At 36.7% G+C, this 16266-nt stretch overlaps 1 protein-coding gene across 10 annotated transcripts in view; it reads right to left on the bottom strand.

Moving 5' to 3' along the window:
• rapgef2 (Rap guanine nucleotide exchange factor (GEF) 2) overlaps nucleotides 1-16266 on the bottom strand; it is a 388985-nt gene that overhangs the window by 98616 nt on the left and 274103 nt on the right. The gene's annotated exons all lie outside the window — the stretch shown is intronic.

Below are 16266 nucleotides of genomic sequence, written 5' to 3'. Positions count from 1 at the left end.
TCCTGATACCTAATGGCAGCCAAGGTGCCTTTGTCAAGCCTGTAGCGGTCTGTGTGACCCTCCATGGATATGCCTCCCCAGACAATCATTAACCCACCACCAAACTGCTCATGCTGAATGATGTTACAGGCAGCATAATGTTCTCCATGGCTTCTCCAGACCCTTTCACTTCTGTCACATGCTCAGGGTGAACCTGCTCTCATCTGTAAAAAGCACAGGGCACCAGTGGTGCATCTGCCAATTCTGGTATTCTATGGCGAATGCCAATCGAGCTGCATGCTGCTGGGCAGTGAGCTCAGGGCCCATTAGAGGACATGGCGCCCTTGGGTCACCCTCATGAAGTCTTTCTGGTTGTTTGGTCAGAGACATTCACACCAGTGGCCTGCTGGAGGTCATTTTGTAGGGCTCTGGCAGTGCTCATCCTGTTCCTCTTTGCCCAAAGGAGCAGATACTGGTCCTGCTGATGGGTTATGGACCTTCTATGGCCCTCTCCAGCTCTCCTAGAGTAACTGCTTGTCTCCTAGAATCTCCTCCATGCCCTTGTGACTGTGCAGGGAGACACAGCAAACCTTCTGGCAATGACACGTATTGATGTGCCATCCTGCAGAAGTTGGACTACCTGTGCAACCTCTGTAGGGTCCTGGTATCGCCTCATGCTACCAGTAGTGACACTGACTGTAGCCAAATGCAAAACTAGTGAAGAAACAGTCAGAAAAGATGAGGAGGGAAAAATGTCAGTGGCCTCCACCTGTTAAACCATTCCTGTTTTGGGGGTCATCTCATTGCTGCCCTCTAGTGCATCTGTTGTTAATTTCATTAACACCACAGCAGCTGAAACTGATTAACAACCCCTCTGCTACTTAACTGACCAGATTAATATCCCATAAGTTTCATTGACTTTATGCTATACTCTGATTAAAAAGTGTTCCTTTAATTCTTTTGAGCAGTATATATATATATATATATATATATATATATACACACACACATCCACATACAGTATATATACACATACATATACACACATACAAACACACACACATATACATACATACATTTTATATATATACACATACATACATATATTATATATATATATATATATATATATACACACACACACACACACATACATATACACACATACACACATATATACACACACACACACACATATATACACACACACACACACACACACACATACATACATACATACATATATATATATATATATATATACTGTACATAGAAAAACCCCTGCGATTCGCAGCGACGAAGTACTGCTTTTAAATTTGTATTAAGAAGAAAAGAAAACCTTTTTAAACTGAGAGAAAATATACCAATAACTATCTGTTAAGGATCTCTTTGTGTACCACGTTGTCAGTTCAGTACTCCAGTTGTAATATGACCAAGCTGTGCATTGAGATTTCTTTTGAGAATGCGACGTATAGTTTTGTCCAGGAGAAAAGCAATGTTGCCTCAAATCAATGGCAACCTTTTGTAGGGTCTGTCCATGAGACTTATTAATTGTCATCACAAAGCAGAGCCTTACTGGAAATTTGAGGCATTTGAATTGAAATGGGAAAGGCCGTCATTTCTCCTTGCTTCGCGGTTCTGTACTGTTTTTAATGTTCGTTTATTACGATTGCTATAGTTATTGTGTAGCTATTTGAGACTTACTTTACTGTTCAGGTACCCATTTTCTTTATTTAATCCACGGCTTGTACGCTATTTTTTGTTCGTTTATTACAATTATAGATATTTATTGATTCCCTTCTTTAGCTGACTACCTGCTTATATAAGATGCTCCACTGGTTTTTTGTGAAGCAGCCTTTACACAGCTTCTCCGCTGTTTTATAAACGAACGACATATAAGGCCATCCTTTTTCCTTGGTTCGCCAAGGAAGCTCCCTTTTTATTTAATCCACGGGTTCTCCGCTGTTTTATTGTTTGTTTATTACGATTGTTATAGATCTTTATATAGCACGTTGTCAGTTCAGCACTCTGGTTGTAATATGACGAAGCTGCGCAAGCTCACTCTTGAGAATGCAACGTATAGTTGTCCAGGAGAAAAGCAATCTTGCCTGAAATCAATGGCAACCTTTTGTAGGGTGTGTCCCTGAGACTTATTACTTGTCATCGCGAAGCAGAGCCTTCCTGGAAATTGGAGGCATTTGAATTGAAATGGGAGATCAGAGGGTATAATGGGGATGCGAGGAATACATTGAGTGTGGAGAAACTCTAGAGACAGCGTGTGTATTAACTTGTGGATTTTTCTGTGAGTATTTGGTGGCAGCGTGACGAAGTTGCTTCCGCAAGACCGCATTTGCTGTGGAGCTCAGCTCGGAGCATATTCTTTTCCTACCTTGTCAATTGTGTAACGCGTTTTTTGAACAGGTTTGATGCATGGAAGTGATCACTCATACTGCGTTCAGTCAGTTCACCTGAGTTGCTCTCTTGTGTGATGTTGCGACGTCCACGGCTTTATTTAATGTTAGCTAAGACCCGGCACTTAAAAGTTTCTCGCTACAGCAATTTTAACTCCGTTACAAAGTGATCCAAAGTCTCGTTTATACCTCGTGTCTTCTCATTAAACTTGTATCTCACGAATAAAGTATTCGACGAAGGCATGACAAACGGTAGCGGGAGCGTGTCCATAAACTTAATTTAAACTTACGGTTTACACCGTGCTTTGTTTCCACAGTAGCTGCACTTATGAATAAGCTTGTATGCGTTTTTCTTCATCGCTCTTTGGAGCTCATCCTTGTTTTCTACGTACTGCGTTCGCAGTCAGTTCACGTGATTACGTGAGAGGCGTGATGATTTGACACGCAACTCCGCCCATCGAGCTAAAGTCCATTACAGTATATGGAGCAAAATAGGTTCCAGTTATGACCATTACACGTAGAATTTCGAAATGAAACCTGCCCAACTTTTGTAAGTAAGCTGTAAGGAATGAGCCTGTATAAATTGCAGGACCTTATAAGCAAGTGTGTCTGCCTTTCAAATTGACATCTAATAAATTTGGTAAAGATGGACTCCAATCAAGTTCTAGGCACATCTCAAGGATTATTAAGGCAAACAGGATGAACCTGACCACAATTTGGAGTGCCACAGCAAAGGGTCTGAATACTTTTATAAATCAGACTTCAGTTTTTGATTCACAGCAAATTTGCAAAACTTTCTGAAAACATGTTTTCCCTTTATCATTATGGGTTACTGAGTATACATTAATGGGCAAATGCATGCATTTGAAATTAAATCTACAACAAAATAAAGTGTGCACAAAGTGAAGAGGGTCTGAATACATTCAGAATCCACTGTATATTGTGAGAATGCTGCAGTGGCTGAGCCAGTAATAGTTGGTTTATCGCTGATGTTGCCAGAATAGGCCAGAAATCTAGCCATATTCAGACTAAGTAATCTTATGGAATGAATGGCTGGAGGCAAGAGAAACGACCAGCTCACCATCATTAAATCAACAAGTGATAGAATGTTGTCATCATTCTGTAATCAGTAATAGAAAGGTAAAGCTTATAGTATATACTGTATTTTCTGCATGAATATTGTTTATAAAAAATATAAAAAGGGTTTGCTGGTTCAGCAAGTCAGGCAAAACACGTTTATATGGCTGTCAGCATCAAATGACCAGGAAGTTAAAAAGCTGATGGGATAGCAGAGGAGCTCGCTATTGTGTTCAGCAGACTGATAACAGCAAATATTAAATACTACAAGAGACAATGGGTGCACAGATGTGAGGATGAAACTGGAGAACATGCTGTCCTCCAGGGACTGAACTTAACACAGCTAACAGGAAGGCAAAATAAGACTACTAGAGAATGGGAAAAATATAGCTAACACATGCACAGACAACAAAGTAGAGAATTATAAATGGGACTATTCTATAGAAACAGAGTTAAATATTGAATTTAATTAGAATAAAAATAATGTTATTTAACGGTGAAATTGAGGGCATGGTGTGAACAAGACCAACATGCAAACACTGCACCTCTATGCTAACCCTAAAATAATAGTAAAAGCTAGGCAATATGTCCACACAGTATACAACATGAATTCAAAATGAGCCAGTGCAATATCTGTCATATGGTAAGATGTAAAATATTAAATACTCAGGCAAGCTAAACGTAAAATTCAGTTACTGACATTCTTTGCATTAAAAAGCAAACAGCTAGATAGTAAGGCCCAGTGGCTCCAGATTTGCTCTTTTAAAACATAACACAAGACTTTATACCATCAAATGACATCAAAGATGGCAGTTGATCTAAATTGAGAAATAAAGAAAATGTCACTGTAACATGTTATCATTCATGGGCTGGCCTTAGAGAATGAATTTCCTACTTAAAAAAAAACTGAATGAGAGTGACTAAATTAATAAAAGTGGGGATCAGAAAATAGTTTAATAAAGAATCTGACAGTTGTCATTGTGCCACACAACATGACATGGCAGAATGAAAAAACACACAGAATGAAATCTTAAAAAACTACAGCTTACAGACTCACAAACTAGGAGAAAAAAGACATGCTTTTGGTAGATCTTCCATCTTAATAAAAGGATTAAGTGTCTGTATGTTTGTCTGGTTGCTATTCCAATACAAACATCACAAACATTAACACTGCTTTTACGAATACCATTACCAAATAGCATATAACAGACTCATGTATTACACAGTGCACAACAAAAGCTACCTTTGAGGCCTATGTTGATTACTCAGATTTCAACCCATTTTAGATGGGTAGCACAGCTAGTTTGTGTATAAAAAATTAATTCTAAAAGACTAAGTCAAAAATATTATAGAATTTAAGGCCATGTCACATTAGATGACTTTTCTAGTCATTCTCAGTTGAAGAATTCATTTAGATAATCCTGGTGAGTTGGGGCAGTTGCGGGGAACTAAAATGCATTGAGAGGGAATAAGAAATGGGGGTGTTTTGAACCTCACACACAAAACGGAGGCTTGTCTGTCTAAAATCTCATGTTTTATGTACCACAATAAAACAAAAAAAAAAAAAGATGTAGATTGTGGCTAAGCTCACCATACCTGTTAATGTTTTACACCGACCCAAGCTCTTTTAGGCAGAACATTACTGGCTGTCAAAAAAAAAGAGTAAGCTTCCAATACTCTGAAACTGTGCTGAACAGTCATGAAATTTGACATACACCGCGATATCCACAGAGTGTTACTATGAAACGTTCAGATGACAAGTTCAACAAGTGCAGTTGTCAAGTTTGAAATTCCCACTGACTAACATAAGCATTAAGACTAAAATAACATTAGTTATTTTTATTGTTGGTGGATTCTTAAAGCATCAAGAAGGAAATCTCAATTTATGTTAAAATCACCATGCACTGGTGCGTCAGCATGCTGTGAAGTAAACAAACTTTCCTTTTTGTTACAGACACTGGAAATCCATCTGCCAAAAACACTTTCTTTTCCAATGACACTACAGCTTGACAAGAACGTGTATTACACACATTTAAACTAGACTACATTAGAGAAAGCCAAAACCTTGGAGAAGAATTTCTATTCTTAAACACAATAAGCATTACAAACCAAATATATTAGCTAGAAGCGATATTATTAACCTCTGAATGACACACTTACAGTTCAAGAAATGTGATGGCCAGATCAGTGGTTAAAAATCTTTCAAGGAAAATATATAAGATAGCAAAAGAGGAGGCATAGTACTTTATGCTAAAAACAAATATTTTGTTGTACAAAAATCAACACAGAAGTTGAGATGATATGTGATTACTGTGAGTTAAGGTGACATAAATGAAGTCAACAACTGACTGCCTCAGGCCACTGAATACTGTCAGCTCAGACAGTACTGCACATGCCAAGGAGATGATGTGGAGATCACGAGCGACTGCAACGTTTTTAAATTGCATGGGAAATCCCCAAAGGACAGATGAGTAAACTGAAATGATTATCACAGAATACGACTGCTTCCTCATTCACTTCATCTTGAACTCAACATGGTGCAATGCCTGTATAGACTTCATTTGTTCAAATATCTAGGACTGAATAAAAGAAATTGAAATGACTGATCCTTTGGCAAAGTTATCACTGTATGGTCATGTGTAAAATAATGTTTGGAAAAAAAAAAAAAACAAACATGAAGAGAAGAAAACAAAAATCAAACTGTGCAAAACATAACAGGTGGCAGCATTCCAAAACATACAATAAATACATTTCAAACAAAAGAACACTAAAGCAATGGTCTCTATGGAAGAATAAAAGCATACTTCAAAAATAACACTAAATTCAATTTTTTTTTTAAGGGAAAACTAAAATAACAAAATTAATATTGGAAACTGATTTTAGGGACGCAAAGGCACCTGATAAAGTAGGTGGGAAACAGACACAACTGCTACGGAAGCAATTAAAACAGCAAAACATCACTTGTCAAGTAAAAAGACAATAAAATGCAATTTACAAAGCCTAAGAGACATACCAGAAAAATCATTGAATGCAAGAAGGAAATGACAAATGAACTAAATAAATACTTGACACATTATTTTTTAAGGGAAAAAGTAAAAATGAGGTCTGTGTTTATGGGTTCTAAAACAGAGTCGTTACAAATATTATGTGTAATAAAATCCCAGATTGGATTTAATCAGTAAGGGGTCAAGGAAATAATTTGCAAATAAACATAACTTAATTCAGCAATTACTTTATATAGTAGAATTACCTGTTAACTAGGAAGATACAAATGAGACACCAAACTACTAGAAGGGAGACAACATGGATCGCTCTAAAGTAAAAGAAACTATAGTGCTCTACATAATGTTTAGAACAAAGACACATTTTTCTTTGATTTACCCTGAATGAATGCAAATACCCTTAAATGAAAGTCTACAATGCACACTTTACTCACATCTGAATTGTTCGATTTGTAATTTTAAACTGTGGAGCAGAGGGGGAAATCATTACAAAAAACGTTTCTTTTGTCCCAAACATTATGAAGAGTAGAGCTGTGCGATATGACCAAAATCTTATATCCCGATATTTCATTTCATATCCCGATATCACGATATAGTACATTTACTTTGTATTCAGTGAATAGTTTATATAATGACCACTCCTTTTTTTTTCATTTAAATTAAAAAAATAAAAATGAGAAGTACTCAACTTGTAATTATTTCTGTTCTTTTATTTAGAACATTTGAGCAAATGTTTGACTTAGAATGTAAACATAAAATGTTAATGTATCAAATATAAAACACTTTTCAAAAACAAATTACTAAAGGCCCAATATAAAATACTGCTATATAAAATGCCTGACATAAACAAAATGTGAACTGTAGCAGCAATAACTCTCACAACATATATTAAATATAAAAGGATCAAAGCACTAACAACTAAAGTATATAAGGCCAATAAACCCTTTAAACAAAATAAATACAAGTCTAACATTAACTGTCAAAACCAAATGTAAACATTGTACTTCAAACTGTACCAGCAATAAAGCTTACGACAAAAATATATTAAATATATAATATTAAATATAATATTTTTTAGGCTACATTCTAGTAAAATGTTAATTTGCACATCGTAGTGTGGCAAATCTCCATTAATTAGTTACAGCTGATCGCCCTGTGTGTGGGACTGGACGGCGCTAACGTGTTGATGCCGTCCAGCCCCAAGAACGGGGCGATCCACGGTAACTCGTTAACGGAGATTTGCCGTGTTAATGCAGTTGTGGCGTAAACGTAATGTAGCGTTCTGTTCATTATTGTAGAGTTCTGTTCTGCAGTTTGTGTTCTGTGATTTACATCCCTCTCAGTTATTTATTCTGTTGTCCCTGTTATTTCTGATGGACTGTAAGAGAGTGGAAGGTAAAGGAGGTTCCGGAGGGATGGGGGGTGGAGCCGAGGCGGGCGAGGGGGGTTGGGGGGGCGCTGTGAAAAAGGAGGAGTGGACGGCGATCTTGTCGCCCCTAGCTAAGAGAGTTTGTTTTTGGATTGCTGTCTGTTCGGCGTGGTTGTGGCCAACAGCAACCATTTTTTGTTTGTGTTTAATAAAGAGGGAACTAACCAAGTGACCGTCTCGGATCGTCATTACGTCTGGAAGACGCTACAGTAATTTTAACAAGATTAACGCTGACAGCAAACGCTGCAGGGAAAATTATGCCTTAAGCAAATTGTTTTGGTAGCAATTAATCTTCCAAGCTTTTAACATGCTCGTTTAAATAGTACCTTTACAACTGTAATATCCTACGTGGCCTGCTTCTCAGTTGTAAACTCTCTGCATGCTCGCTCACGTGCTTTTTGCAGAGGTGGTAGAAGAGGTTTGTCGTGTTGGAGTCTGTGGTAGCGATCGGTTTGCAGCATAATTTGCACAGTACCGTTTTCTGGTCCGTGTCAGACTCTTCAAATCCAAACCATCTCCATACTACAGAGGTAGCCCCTCGTTTAGGAACAAGGTCCTTCTGTGTGGAGCTACCTGGTGTTGCCTCGTCTTCATCAGCCATGCTAGTGTGTCTGCATCCACGTGGTGGCCATCAAAACAATGAAAAAAATATTGCCGTAAACAGTTTATTTTGCGACACCACGAAACAAACGATAGCGTAATGTGCAGCGATAGACGTTTTCATATTGTCATCCGATATATATCGTTATATCGAACAGCCCTAATGAAGAGCACTGTGTCCTGAACGTATCTGGACTTTCATTGAATCCTAGTGATATATAATGGAGACCAGCATGAGCAAAGACACCAAAGATAAATGCAACATCTCAGGGCTCCAAAAACACTGTGCATTCACCATCATGATTCTACTAATCGCTGAAGTTTTGGAACTGTACCAAATCACAATGAAGAGACACAGACCTGAAAAACAAAATAAGCAGCAACAATAAATCTTTCTAACTAAACACTGCCATCTTGCTAAAACAAATCCAAAAATGGGGTATCAAAATCAACCAGAAAGTCATCAACAACTGCAGGGACCTGTGGGTCATTCTCATCTCTGCTAAGGTCAGCATTCTTAATCCCAGGAACGAAAAAATATGAGATTTGTAACAAACCAGCCTCAGTGAAAACGCTTCTCATTATGAGCAACACTGATTTGACAAAACTGCAGTACGGTACACCTCAAGACATGTGCAAGTATAGTCAATGCAGAATTTGAAATTGTGAGGTTATATGGCTGTTGTAATGTCTGATAAAAACATAAAAATGTATTCAAACATAAGACTACACAACAATTTGTCATGGGTGGTAGTTAGTTAAGTTGTTGGGAGAAGCAACATAGCTTCAGTTTTCGCTGAGGAGAAGAAATTCTGCCTCATTGAAGTACCCAATATAAATATTCGGCCATCTGTACGTCTGATGAAGCTACAACACAGATGTTCATTTTCCAGATTGGTTTATCCAATTCGGAGACAAGGGGAGGCTGGGGGCATTATTCAAATGATGTCAGGAATTCGACTCTGGATTGGATGTTTGTTCATCAATGGCTATATATCTCTAACCCAACAGGAAAAGTGAGGGATAACTAAAAACTAGCTAGAAAAACCCTTAAATCTTATTTCCATGAATAATTATGTTCCTCTGAAACATAGTAACTTACAATTACATGAAGCACTAGGCTATAGCTGAAATTAATGCAACAATTGAAAGTATATATCAGGACAATCATATTTTCACACAGATGTATTACTTTACGTAGCTTTGTTTTTGAAACTGATAAACTAAGATTCAAAATTTTGTGTTATGCTTACTTAGCACTGCCACAGTTAGTGATTATTCCTAATGGCTCCTGAGTCTGTGAGTAAATCTCATCCCTGCACTGTCTGTGTGGTAATAACAGAAATTCTCTTGTTATCCTGTTTTTTCCTACCACAGCTCAAAGACAAGCATTAGTTGGGAATTCTATTGGATATATGCAGTCAATATTAGGTCTCTATAACCTTAAAATTGTTTAAAAAGGTTTTATGATAGATGCACTGTTTGTTCGCTCAGGTTGCCTTTACCTTTTGAATTCTAACATGTCAAATTAATAAGGTTAATAGGATGTCCAGATACAGCATTACCTACCATGTTCTCAGCATGCTGCTGTGGCGACCAATACAAGTCTAAAGACATTCACTGCATAGTACTTAGGTAGGTGCAAAAATGGCTCAAAGAGAGGACGCAAAGGGTAATGGCAAGGGAAACTTTTTCAGAAATAGATAATGTTAAAAGTAGTGGACCCCCAGAGGGTTGCTACTCCTTTTAATAGACATAAACAGTCTGGACAAGAATATAATCAAAAAGTTGATTAAGTTTGCACATATACCAAAGTAAGTGGAATGAGAGGTGATGTAGAACGCAGCTAAATTGTTACTGAGGAACTTGAGTTGCATACTCTGTCTTGGGCAGGTTTGTTGCAAATGAAATTTAAAGTAAGAAAATGTACAGTACTACATCTACGTGTAGAAAGTAAAATTGTTAAGATTTAAATGCACATTCAGAGGTTTGAAACTTGAAAGTGCACCAAACGAGAAGGATCTAAGAATCAAAGTGAACTCATCACTAGCCACTTCAAGACAATAGACAGAAGTGACATAACATCTCATCAACTTTCTTGATATCACGAGATGTTAAGTTATATATCACAATGTGAGAATATCATGCTTAAGTCATTTAACATACTTTTGAGGCCTCATCCTGAGTACTGTGCATCGTTTTGGTCTCCATATTATAAATAGCACAGCAGCACTAAAGAGAGTGTCCAGAGGAGAGTGGTTAGGCTGATTCCAGGACTAAGAGGTAAAAGATTGCAGGAATTGAACGTTTACAGTTTAAGCAGATGGATATTAAGAGGAAACATGATTGAAGTGTTTAAATTGAAAAAGATTTTTTATACACTGAACCCCTGAAGCAGACCTCCAAATCTGGAATTGATGTTATTTTGGACAAGCAAGATGAATAGAATGGACAAGCTTTTTGGGTTGAATGGGCTATTCTCATCACACATTTATTAATGTTCAAAAATTACACAACATAAATACATTGTACTGAGAAAAAGGACTCAAAGAAAATGTACATACAGCGTATGTTTAGGAAAAAACACAACTGTGAATCTTTAAGAAGCAAAAAGACCAATAAATGTATAAACTGCAGAGCTCAAGTACTGTAAAGAGATTAAACAAGCAATTGTTTCAGAATCACCCATAGAATAATTTAAAAGTAGTTCCTGTCTAGGGTATATTTAAATATTAATTGAAAGCTGCAAACCTTCAGTAAAGAGGGAAAAAGAATAAATGAACATTTAATGGAATAATGGAAAAAAAATACACAAATGACCATAGTTTTGGTTTTATGAAACATGAGTTACATTTGCTTTTTATTTTTATGGCTTAGAATATATTTTTCATTACTCCAGAAAATTCCAAAAGTCAATGCAATGTATTATGGTACATATATTAACAATGAAAAGTACCCGACTTCAAATCACATCTTATGCATCTTATCATCAACTTAAGCATACTAAACTGAAGACAATGAGTCTAAAAACTTCTGTTGTTTAAAGAAAAAACAATGTGAGAGATTTTAAGAGGATGACGATTCGACCTGATGACAAAATCTAAACTCACAAATCATAAGGAAGCTTGTTACATAAATAAGGGTCTACCAAGCAAAAAATAATTCACAAAATATGTTAAATGATTTGACTAATAGGGGTATTTTTCATATGTATTTATTGTGACACTAGCAAAGGTTACCTGTCAAAGTTAAAGAATAATTTTAAAATATTTTTGATATGATTGATATACAGTATGTAAAAAACGTATATGTTGTATATAATATAATTACGTTTTTAAATGATTACCATGGATACTCAGTAAAAACATTTAATTTAGTTAATAACAAATTATTAAAAAGGTTAAATAAAAAAAATTATTTACTTTCTCTTTGCAGTATATTCTTTCATGAACAATGTCATCAAATACACTATGTACGAATACTTCTATATCAGACTATTCAATGCATAACTGTAACATAAAGACACCAAAATGACCATATCCCCTAACCTGTTCTACAAGGCCTCACTTTACACTGTGTTTTTTGTATTATTTTCTTCAGCAGCTATGATCACCTTCACATATTCAATTCCCTTGACTTTTGATAGAGCTACACATAGCTGACCGTCTGCAAACACTGGCTGAGGGAGATATTTGTATATGCTCACCTTTTCTAATGGTAATGTCTTGGTATCTTTGTGGGCCTCAATCTCTTCTGTCCTATGTGTACCCTCATCGCTCTTCCTACACCTCACCTTAGTATCCTCATGTGTCTCAATCTCTCTTTCCCTACATAAATCATCATTGTTCCTCCTATGCCTTTCCTTAGTATCCTTGTGTATGTGAACTTCTCTTGCCTGGCGCTTCCTCTCTTGATCCCGTTCCTGTAAAGTCTGCTTCTCAGATTTTGTCATTTCAGGGTACCTTGCTCATTCCTTGTCCAATTTTTGACAATTGGTGGATGGGGGTCCCAGAATACCCACTGTGAAAACACTGTTCGAAACTTTGCAAATACAGTACTGTCTTTGAAAATGAGTTGGGTTGCATTACATTATAATTTAGCAACCTAATGCTGGTCAGTAAGTTGATTGCTTTGTTGTCATTGAAATCCTCTATTCAACTCTGTTTTTTTTGTAAAAATCCAAAAAAATGTCACAATCAGATATTGAACTTCACATCCCTAAAGTATTGTGTCATCCACCGAAACCGAACTGACCAATCAGATTGTTCGGAAGGCTGGATGCACTTTTGCACGCACACACACACACACACACACACACACACACACACACACAGAGCCAGACAGTTTAGTGCAGATAAAATGCCAAATCTGTTCAAAAAAGCAAAATTGAGTGCAAAACATTAACCACCTATGGTCACTCATGCACACACTGACAGTATACAAATTTATAAAAGTAAATTAACACAAAACAGTGTCTTTGGGCATTAGAGAAAAAATAAAATTTGGGAGTAGGGGGGGGAAGACCCATGCAGTCAAGGAAAGAACATACAAATTCCACAGAGATTGGGGCTAACCATTATGACACCATGCCAGTCAAATTAGTTGTTATTTTCTAATAAATTAATAGTAATAAAACAGTATGTTGGCCTTACAAAACACATTTCCATTTTATAAAAACAAATTAAGTGAAAGACGAATGAAAGGAAACTAAACTTTCCACAACTTCATACAAAATACCAAATGTTCAAGCCTGTTCCTCATGTGCATTAATGAAAAAAGGATTTGATTTTTATAAAAAACATAACTTTAGTACTATTCAGGACTGGCATCTGCATTTTTTCCTTGACAAAAGTATCATTCATTTATGAATTCAACAGTTAAGGAATAAAATCTAAGGACAGCCACTTAAAGGAATACCCCATCTAACAATGATATTTTTTATGTTATTTTCTGCAATGTGTTTTGTAGTGATGACCAAGAAATCATTTTAATCTTAATGCAGTAAACACTAATCACACAGGACTTGTTTTTAAATTGAAGATCCACCTCTCCCCTTAATTCATTGGTCTAGAGCAGGGGTCCTCAATCACAGTCCTGGAGGGCCGCAGTGGCTGCAGGTTTTTATTTTAACCCGGTTGCTTAATTAGAAAGAAATTCTTGCCAGTAATTTAATTGCATGGCTTGTTAGTGCTTTAACTCTGCTATGTCAGGTAATTCTCATATCCTAGATTTTCTTCCCCTTTCTAAGGAGATTATTCAAATTGTTTGAAGGATAAAATGGACGAGTAATTCTCAGACCTTCACTTTTTTCTCTTCACTTTCCTTCCAAGTATTTAATTAAACCCAATAGTGTCTGATAAATGCACACAGAGATGAAAATGGAAACAAGCTAAATGGAGAACTGCTGGTTTCTTTTGTCATTTGCATGTTGTTGCTAATTAGGAGCAATTAAAAACCAAAAATACAGCTGCTTAAGACTAAAATAAGCCATAAGGGTTCAAAACCTTAACGAGCAAGACAACTAAAGTGAAGCAGAAGTGTTACTTGAGCAGCAAGTGCTTCTTATTAAGCAAATGGGTTGGATCAAAAATCTGCAGCCACTGTGGCCCTCCAGGACCGGGATTGAGGACCCCTGGTCTAGAGTCCTCTCTTCAATTCAAAAGGATACATGGTGAATTTTCTGGAAGCATTCATTTAATAATACTTACCTATGAATTTTGCGTGTTGTGAGCAAATTGCTGGATATCTGACATGTGGATTATGAAACACAAATAATGTGAGATTCCCCCCAGGGAAATTTTTTTCATATTGTTTGTATTGGTCACGACTGGCTTGTATTATATCAATGGCTTTTTTATCTTCATTCTTCGTGAGAATATGAATATTTTTTCTCGGTCATCACTACAAAACATGGGGTAAGTAACATACAAAAAAAATCATTTTAGGTGTAGTATTCCTTTAAAAAGTTACAGATATTGGTCTAAAGATCACTTGTATGAGTATGGATGTGTTGTATTATTTGTCTGCATCTTGTAAAAGGCAGGTCTGATTCATTTTGAACCCTTTGCATGAATCTCCTAGGTTAAAATCCCTATGCCCAAATCCCTGTGAAGAAAAAAAGCAGTTTCCAAAAATGGATAAAGCCTTGTGTAGCAAGCTTGGGAGCAGGAATTGTAAAAAAAATAAAAACGCTTTGCAAAAATAAGACATATTTCACAAAGGCTTTTTTTAATTTTACCATTTAATTCCATGTTAAGTATACTGCTTTTCTCTTGAGTAACAGTGGATAATTCAGCTAGCACATTAATCTTTACCCATTCTTTGTGTGAACCTACTGCAAATCACAAGGAGAATCGAACACAAGACAGGAACCAGCCACAAATAGGGTGTCAATCCAACAACCAACACAGCCAAGATTACTTGTACCAGCCTAATTTAGAGTTGTCAGTTGATATAAAATGTGAGATAGCAGAATTAACAGCATATACACTTTTTATACTCAAGTCAATGAGAGTCTCATATCATTTTTCATCCTGCTGAAGGACATTTGTGCATTTCTTTTAAATTATTTTTACTCTTTAAAAACCAAGAATACAGCTGCTTAAGACTAAAATAAGCCATAAGGGTTCAAAACCTTAACGAGCAAGACAACTAAAGTGAAGCAGAAGTGTTACTTGAGCAGCAAGTTTAGCCTGCTAAATCTCACAGTAACTTTAGCCAACAAGGAAAAAGGCCAAAGTGTGTCAAAATAAAATGGGAGTAGGAAAGACAAAAACTAACAATACAATCAAAGCTATTGGCCCATGTAAACTTCTGAACCCTCATGTGATCCCAAAGAATCACCCATTTTTAATTTTGGGATTTTGCTTTCACCCAGCCGACTACAATGGATCAAAAGATTAAATCTCTCAAGTGTTGCAAATGCAAATCAATTTAAATAAAAATTCCATCACTGGGGCTTACCAGTGCAACATAGTACAATTGGCACTAAATTAAGCGTTTTGCACTACAGTACATATAGCATCAGCAACAAAAAATTGAACATAACAGCAGGCCTGAAGGACACAACTCTTGGAAGAAATTCCAAAAAAAACACCTACTTCATTTTGCACAATTACGGTGCCTAACAGAAATGACACCCATTTCTTTTTCTCACAATTACACTAATCCTGCAGTCTACTGAATTTACAGTTTCTGGATTGGCCTCAAGAGATGGTTATTAAACTAAGCTGCTGCTGCTGACAAAGAGGATCAACCAGGTGACACACAGGTACCTGCCCTTCTGCTCCGTGCTCACACAGGTGCATGTGCCTGGTTTCCAACATCTGCACCAGAGACAAAGCCATAAAATGGAATTAACACAAATCAATGCACAGGACATTGCTACACCTGCTCCTTTTTCACCTAAGCATTTAACAAAAAAATAAAGTAATATAAAACTGTAAGAATGTACTAAAGACTAGAGACTAAAGCAGACGTTTTGCTTTAAGTGGTGATAAATGGCAATCCTTTACCCTGTGGCTGAGCAGCATGACTGGCTTTTGAAACTAAACCCTCACTAAGGGCAGCAACTTCACATAAGGTAGATTTGCACCACGTTCTGTCTGCCTTTGACAAATGTGGCCACAATGTGCAAGAGAGTGTGTATGTATGTGTTGGCGGGGGGATGCTGGGGGGTATGCACTAAACAGAATGCATAAAATATTTGCAACTATGTTAACATTAAAAGATTACAGAATAGAGGAGGACTGGTTAACAGTCTAATGGT

Source organism: Polypterus senegalus, chromosome 4, assembly GCF_016835505.1.
Source record: "Polypterus senegalus isolate Bchr_013 chromosome 4, ASM1683550v1, whole genome shotgun sequence".
Classification (NCBI taxonomy): domain Eukaryota; kingdom Metazoa; phylum Chordata; class Cladistia; order Polypteriformes; family Polypteridae; genus Polypterus; species Polypterus senegalus.
The sequence above is the reverse complement of the archived record's forward strand: the minus strand, read 5'-3'. Positions and strand labels throughout refer to the sequence as shown.